Source organism: Grus americana, chromosome 3 (assembly GCF_028858705.1).
Source record: "Grus americana isolate bGruAme1 chromosome 3, bGruAme1.mat, whole genome shotgun sequence".
In the NCBI taxonomy this organism is placed as follows: domain Eukaryota; kingdom Metazoa; phylum Chordata; class Aves; order Gruiformes; family Gruidae; genus Grus; species Grus americana.
In genome coordinates, this window is record NC_072854.1 from 120,595,127 (window position 1) to 120,604,019 (window position 8,893).

The window sequence follows — 8,893 nt, forward strand, 5'->3', positions numbered from 1 at the left end:
CTCCCTTGCAAAACACTTGGCTACACAAATATTTTGGTTAGGCAAGACAGAGCAAAATGAAAGAGATTTTCTTCTTTAAGCTTTCCTTTTTTGCAGGGTTTTTTTCACAAGGTCATTCGTTATCCACACCTGTAAATACCATCCTGTTCCAGACCGTTAGTGGTTCCAATCATTTGTATCAGCTGTGATATTTTTGTGTTGCAGACCAGTATCCTATCAAATGCTTTGATTTAAAAAAGCTGAGCTTACCTTATTTTAGCTTTCTTGACAAGCTAAATTTCTTCCATTATCAGATCCTTAATTATAAAATAATCTATGATAATTTTTCAGAAAGGCTGTTAGCTTCTTCCTAGGCTTTTCAGGAAGCAACAGACACACAAAGATGTACGTAATAGGAATGAGTGGGAACAAAGGGAATGTTTTTCCTCTGCCTACCATGTAATATTAATGACAGACATTGCAATTATTATTTTTGAGGGTTTTTTTTTTTTATTAATAGGAATGAATATTACTACTCAAAAGTGCGATAGTAGATCTATTCGGGATACTAAATAGTCTCCTCATTATACTGGGATATGTTTATCTTCAGGCTTGTGCTCCAGATCTTCTGAATGCAGCAGGACAGAAGCATGGGGCTGAAGAAGAGTTCCTCCAGAAGCTGGATAATGCAGCAGGGAGGAAAACAGAGCTTTCAGGATAATGCTGCTAATAAGATTGTGTTTTTCCGTTTGGACTTTAGAAGAAAAGATTTGAGTTTCTTTGCCCAGTTTAATGACAAGAAATTAAATTTAGCACTGAACAATACTTTTTGAATCTTTTAAGGTACCAATATCTCCACCTTCCAAAAAAATGGCATCAGTATCAAAACTATCACAGTACTATTAAGCCTTCAGACAAGGAGCCAGTCAGCTTTTATGTGTGTGAGACAAGGATCTCTGTCCTTTATCAGCATCCCTGTCCCCATCTACTGTCACCTGAACAGGGGCAGGAATTATTTCTGCCTGACTTTACTATGTGCTAGAGGCAGTAGCCCCGGGGCTCCTTTCTCGCTTTTGAGAGATTATTTCTCATTACTGTCTTAAGAAGAGCAAAGCCCCGCTGACCCCAAAAACGTATCAGAGAGTACATTTCACCTCCAGTCTCTCCCTCTGTGTATTTACGCATCACTAATAACACTAAGATTGCCTGCTGAGCTCTCGAACCTGCTTGTACTCCCCCCTCTCAGCTTACTGAGTATGTCTCTGCAGTGGTGCAAATCAAGTTGACTTTTGTCTAATGTTCAGGCGAGCTGAAGGGGTTGGGTATTGCCTGCAAGTAAATTGTAAGAGTATCAACACAACTGCTGCTGAAACAACAATATTCAGTATTGTAAATTATATATAGAAAGACAAGCAGATTACATTAAAACTGCTTATTGGAATTCGTAAAGGAAGACTTATTAATCAACTGTAACAAATGTGTGCTCACTCGGAAGTACTCTGCTTTAATTATTGATGCACAACGCAAGGATTTTTCAGTCTAAAGGAAATCTTCAACCATAAAAGAAGACAAAGCAGTCCAACCCATGCATCTTCCTGTGTGATTTTTAATTTAGCAGTTGACTGTCTTTTGTTTTCACTTCCAACAGATGTTATTCAACACCCATTTTCCTACTGTCTCAATAGTTGTGTTTGGTTTATAATAATGGAGGTAAATTCACCATTAATAAATTTAAGTGGGAAATCCAAAAATGCTCTCTAACATTAAGTGGCAAGTTTTTGCCGTAACCCTTCAATGTAAACAGTGAAGTCTAGAGACTTCAGTTTGTGGTTTTTATGTTTTTAGCATGGATTATATGACACAGTGCTTGCAATGGAAGGTCCCTTCCAGTCCTCTGTAAGCATTTTCTGAATCTGCTTCTCTATTTTTTCCTTCAAATCTTCTAGGAAAAGTAACTTAACTAATAACATTACCCTGTATACCCCTCTTATAGACATACCTTCCTGCTTTTCCTTTTCCAGGGCTCAGATTGTTTTCCCTTTCTCAAAACTTCCCAGAGAAATTGTTGCATGGTGTCATCGGTCTTACTAAAGTGCAGTAAGCTTTTTAGATGTCATCTGAGTCTGTACATGCATTTGTACAATTCAAGTCCTAGTGCATGCAGAGTACCCGAAGGCTTTCCATACTGCTTCAGCATCAGAGATGTCCTTTGAAAGTGGCAGCATGTGTAATCAGACCGTGATTCTGGATAGAATAGTGAATAAACAAAAATCACATCAGCACACTGTCTGAATATTCTTGATAATTCATCTGCTGCTTGACACATTTCTCATCTGATACCATTGGAAAAAGTCAGTGACATCGAGCAGATTCGCCTGTCTTTCCTCCCCACCTGGGGAACGTGTACCAGCTCTCTGGGAGCCAGCCAAATGTGTTTTTTATGACAGCGACTGCGCGTTGCTTGCTTCACCTGACAGTCAGCGACAAGGTGCAAGGCTGTCTGCTGGCAAAAAGGGAGGGTGGGAAGGACAGTGCAGGGCACCTGTATGCCAGAGGGGCCCGAGTATATTAATGCCACCCACTGCTGAGCCATCTGCAGGTTATTACACATGATAGTGACTTGACGGACAGCAAGTTATTAGAAAGGAGTCAGAGCACATCCACTGTGCAGGCTTAAGCGCATCTCCTCCTGCTGTGCTGTTATTTATCTCTTCACCTTATTTTCAGCATTTGCTTTTAATTCATATACTGGCAGTGACACATGGCAGGAGTCCACAAATGCATAAGATAGCAGCTGGTTGTGCCCCAAAGGAACTGTCTTTTGGCAATAAATCTGAGAGGCAGACAGCAAACCACACTTTAGTAGGTACAGAATGCGATATCAATGCAACACCAATGGCAGTGTCGTTCCCTGGTGACCAGTGGGTGGGGGTTACAGGAGGTCTCTTTCGAGGGACCTCTTTGACAGTAGTACAGTATGGACAGCCAGTGGTTATCCTGCATGCACTGAGCTTGCGCAACAGAACTGCAGTTACCAGCCTCCTCCCTCCTTTTGACGTGAATAGTTGCCACATCCTCTTCTTGAATAATTAAGCTACAGCTGAATAATTTGGAGTATTTTGTCTATTGTCTGGTGTTGAGCAGGGATTGGCTTTCTGCAGCACCACACAATGGTGTAATGTTCTTGCTAACTCCAGGAATAACTTTTTTTTTTACTAGAAGGCCACCAGTGGGCTTTTGGGTTTTTATCTCCCTTTCTTCTCTATGTTAATACTGCCCTTAACCCTGTATCTTGAGGTACCACTAACCAACTTGCCCTTGCGCAGAGCAGGGAGCAGTGTCTATCATCAGACCAGTGAAGAAAGGACTTTCTTCAAATATCACCTGGACAGCAAGCTGCAGCAGAAAAAATATGTGGTGTCCTTACTAGCGGTCTCAGTCAGTCAAGCACTAGGAAGGCTCTGGCTTTCTCCTTGGGCTGTGTAACAGGATTTTATCGCCTGGCCCTAAAGAGCTGACAGCGGATGGGCTTGAAGGAACTGGAGAGAGGCTCATGTGATTGCAGTCAGAAGGAGCTGCGATGTAAAGGAAAGTTTCCACTTCTTTCAACTATGAATCTGCTATCAGAGGCACATCTCCAATCTTCATCCTCACCATTGCCCCAGTGGGGTGTGCTTCCCCCGCACTTGGGGTACAAGACCTTTTCCTGCTTGCCAGCTTGACACGGGGTTGAATCAAGGGTGCAAGACACCGCTTGAACTGAAAACTCAGCATTGCCAGCCTCAAAATATATTCAAAACAGATAGTAAAAAATACTCTTTGTGTGTTTCCTTTTTTGTCATCCTCCACTCCCCCTCACTTTCCTTCCCACCGTCTGCTACTACTGCTGTCTACCACTCCAGACCGCCCACCATGAGCCTTTTCCCCCCTGTCCTGCTGGCCCAGCAAAGGAAGGGGCTCTGCCTGTGAAGCACTAAGTCTGCCTCAGCAGCACAAAGGGATTTGCAGCAGCAATGCCACGTACTGACTGGCTGCCTCACATCTCCAAGCACTGCCAGGAGCAGAGGAGACACGTACCAAGTCACCTGGTCTCAGCAGAAGCTGGAGACAGAGCACAGGGGATGTCAAGCAAGCAGTTTTGAGCAAAGAAAGTCAAATAAATTACTGATGCAATTTCACCAGTTTCACCAACTCTGCCAAGGATGGATTTGGCCCAAGGAAGCAGCAGGAGAAAGACCCTGGGAATTAGAGTCCCGTGCCCTACAACCCACAGTAACACAACACTGTGCACACGTGAGGACAGCCATACAACTCAATGATTGCTCATCTTCAGTTCTCTAACTGTAGTATCACTCCTCAGACTAAAACCTTAATGAGTGCTTGCCAAGTTCTTGTAATCACACCAAATTTCATAATTTAAACATGTTTTGAAGCTCCAGAGAAAAAAATGTACATCAGTGGGAACCAGCCATCTGGAAAGCATTGGAGTCTTTTTTTGCTCATTTGTTTGTTTGTGATTCAGCTATTCCAGTACTGTAAGTGTAATTTAGTTATTTATTTAATTTTAAAGTTTTTAGGCTGCAACATGAGTTTTAACTAATAGATGAAGGCACAACTCATGCAGGGATAATTCACCACTACAAAAGGTAAATGATTCCTGAATGATGAATGAGGTTTATGGTTATACCAAGGTACCATCCATACCATTATGACCCATTACTTCTTCCTAATGCTCTTTGCACAGTGGTTTCTTGTAATGTCATTTTTCTTCTACCTCCCAAGTTGTAAGCGAGGGGTAGGGTCTTGAACTTAGGGTACAAAGGAAGATATAGAAGCAGCCTCACCAGCCATGAGCTATTAAAATATTATTGGTCAAATCATCAAAAAAAGAGAAAAGATGGTGGTACAAAGTGCCTTCTAAAAACATCCTTTGGAATGTGCCATAAACCCAGCCCAGGTGCACTGTACATTATGTATTACAATATGTGCTGACTCTGCCTTCATACAAAATCAAACCTGCTTTAAATAAGTGATTAGGTTATTCCCCATGTTCTCACCTTTTTTTTTTTTAATTATTTATCCTGGCTGACATGAGTTTATGTACCATAGTATTCCTTTCTTGATACAAGTCTATGGATGTTGCATAATTCTGTTTAAAGAAGAAGAAATCAGAGTGAAAAAAATAGATTTGTAGAGTATGCTTTGATCTCAAAAAACCTCCCCATTTTTTTCAGATAGCCCTGCACCCTTCACACACTTCTGTTCACATTGTGCAGGGAAAACATCAACGTCAGTCCTGCCAGCATTGGGAATGGTAGACAAAGCCCAAAGTGAGAGACCAGAATAACTCTCTGTAAGGTGGATTGCTTCTCAGCGCTGCCATTGTTAAATAAAATCACAAGAATATCCATATCATATCGATATTCACGAACCAGCAGTAGCATTTTTAGAAGTAAAACACAACCTGGATGTACCTTATGGGATGTCTTAATGTTACCTTAACCAGGACAAGCTGATATTATTTTTCATATTTGATGCTTCAAATATGATCCTCCCCACCATTAAGTCAAAGAACCCAAACAAACCATAAAAAGGCAGAGTGAATTGAAGATCTGCACCATATTCAGTATAGCTGTCCCCAGCACTGTATGACTGCTGCTCGAGGGAGCAGGAGAAGGCTCTGTCCACCGAAGATCCTTGTACTCAGGGGGACAGATGGACATTCACCACCTTCCTGCCCAAACCAGGAGGTTTCCCAGACAATGAGGGAGGGTAGAGAAAAAAAGAATTAAAATACCTCTTCCTTGTAGCAGCTAGATAACCTACAAACCCAGCACCACACACGTAGAGGTGGCAAAAACCAGCTAGAGTCAGGCTACAGCTCCTAATTACCAATTAAACCATCTTTCTTTCTATTTTTTTTCCACCCCTGAGAAAGTTTGAATACCAGGCTTAGCCTTTCTCTTGAGTGCTCTCCATAACTAGGATGATTTCTTGTCCTAATTCTGGCCCTGTGCCATCTTTTTGTGGCCAGTAATTGGTTTGGGTTTTTTTGTTTTTTAGTTTGGGGTTTTTTTGGGGTGTGGGGTTGTGGTTTTTTTTTTTTGGGGGGGGGGGTTGTCATCTTATTTTTGTTGGTCTGTTTGAGGCACCTAAATGAGAAAATAGAGTCAGGAGAATAGAACGCCAATTTAAGTGGCAGAAGAGAGAGGCTAACAAGTGAGCTATCAAAGCAAAGACAATGACTTTCGTGGAAAGGAAAGCAGCACAAGCAGAGGAGTGGAGGGACGCAGAAGAAAGAGTAATGACAAGAAAGAAAGAGAAGGCATAGTAAAAGATAAGAGCAAAATAACACAAGCAAAAGCTGCACAATAATCTGCTACAAGGAAAAGAACAAACATTGGACTGCAGGAGCAAAATGAAAATGAAGTTAAAAGAATGCACAAATGTATTGCAAAAACAATTAAGAGGCAAATAAAATGTCAAATATAGAACAAAATTGAATATTCCTTTAAATGACAAGATATAGGACCTTGGAGGAGATGGCGGTAGTTTTCAGGGTTTTTTTTTCCCCAGCCGTATCTCAGGCAAAAACTATAGACATTGAGTAAATTTTTAATTGAGAGCATAAATGATTTACATGTTCACAGCAGTGTGTCCCTCCTTCCTCTACCACCACTGAAATTCTTTCAGCAAGTATCAAATCTTGATTTCCAATGTCATTGCCGTAAATAAAGTCTGGTCCCCTACGCTTTGTCTGCCTTCTGATACGACATTGTTTTGTGCCCACTGTCAAGCAAAGCTCCAAATAAGGAATTTCTCTTTGAAAAACGTATTTTGGTGGAACACGGCAACCTAATCAAAATAGCTGTTTATATCCTTAGGAGGCAAAAACCCAACTGTTAACATTTGGATGATTCTACAATTAACATTTGTATGATCTTACATCTTAATGTGAATATATTTGAATGCTTTTGGGTGCTGCATAATAAAGAGCCAGTTACTAAACTTAGCAGCACTTCATGTAGATTAGACATTATAATTGATGCTTACAGAACAGGACCCAGAGAAATTAATTTTATGTTGCTCCAATTTCACTGGTTTAAATCAAAGAGTTACACAAAGGGCCTTTACCATAGAAAAAAAAAAAGCACATATTCGTGGATGATCGCAATGGTGTTTATTTGTTCTTCGGAAGTGGGTGGATGTGTTGTTATTCCTGCCCAGGGTGAGCTCTCCCGAGCTCAGTGTCCTGTGCTGCGGTCAGACTTCAGCCTCCTCCAGCATCCCTGGGCTCAGGCACTTTCCCTGTTTCCCTGCCCTCGGCTTCACTTCTTGTGCACCGATGGTGCTACAGCCTCGAACAACTTCCCTGTCCCAAACAAAACCAGAACAATACTGCTCACATTGGGTTTTTTCAATCCTGTAACCATCCTTTTCCAGCATTAAGGTCTTGGACACACCATGGGTTTTCAGCTCACAATTCAGGAGCAGGATCAGGAGAGATGTTTAGCCAGACCGGCTTGGGGAGTAGCCCACAGCAATCCTCCTTTCAGTGGCCTACCTAGACAAAGAAAAAACCCCAAATCCTTGTGTACTGGTACACATTCCTCTGCCTCCCTTCCCTTCCCATCCCTGCTCTTCTTCATGCTTCATTCAACTCTTCCAGGGAGTCCAAATCTGTGCTAACATCTTCTCCTGTTAGTCCAGGCTTTAGCAATTTTCCAGTCAAAGATCTGGCTCCATGCACAAAGTTTGGAAGAGGAGGGCCTTACCTAGAACAGAACTACTCTCATTTCTTTCTCCAGAGTCTGCTCAAGTACCAAAAGCCTTTCATGATCAACCTGGATAGATCCGCTGGCACTGTACTGTGCCTTCAGCAGAAGAAAGACTGCCAGAGACATAAGGTACAGATAATTCATACTAGTCAGGCTGGAACCTGTATATTGGGATAAATAACCCAAATCATTCCAATATTATATTATACCTGGGAGACAATTTACTGTATAGATGTCAGACCTGAGGCCAAGCAGCAAGATTTACACCTCCAGAGCCAGGAACGCAATTCAGTTGCAGCTGATCAATGAAAGCCTGAAGTAGATGGAACAGCTACAGGATTGTATCGAGGTATGAAGCTGTTAGCCCAAGCACAGACTGCAGCCCTGGGCATCTTCCTCCCAAGCACTGGCTCCTACAAATACTCTTGTTCACTGTCCCAGCAAAGCCAGGAACAGGTTCTGCACGCTCCAGCGTAATTTATTGTGGTTAAGGAGCTCCCTAAAGAGATCAGCTCCCTCCCAGGAAGTGAAGGAGTTTAAACCCAGGCTCCCCACCTGGCATTGAAAAGCAAAGTGGTACTACCACATTGTGGAGTGAAGGAATGACTTGGGTATCTGACCCCAGAAGACAACTTTCAGTTGTGCCAGATTCAATGCCCTAAGATGATACTCCTGCTGTGAAAGGTGAGAAACCTCATCCTTGTCCTTCACATATCCTGCAAAGGAATATCACGGAAGACATTTTGTATGTTGATAAGGAAGAAGGAACCCCGGAATCTAGAATTTAACTGTAGCACAAATAATCCAGAATCATCACCATCAATGAGCACCGACAATGCTAATATGAAGTTCTGTCCTAGCAGCTCCTAGTTAAGCTGGCCCATTCCAAACATTCTAATCTAAAATGATATTTATCAGGAAAATCATAAAAGCAGGAACTCCAATCATCAGTGTTTGAAGAAAGGAAGGAATAGATAAGACTTTTTGTGCATGTGGAATCCCTAGTTAAATATTGGCAGAAAAGGGAGGTGAAAACAACAACAGGCAGGGAAAAACCTGTAATCAGGCCTCATTAATACTGTAGTTCATTGATTTTCTGCTTAGATTCCAAGGAGTGGCAGGAAGCTTTCTTTAAG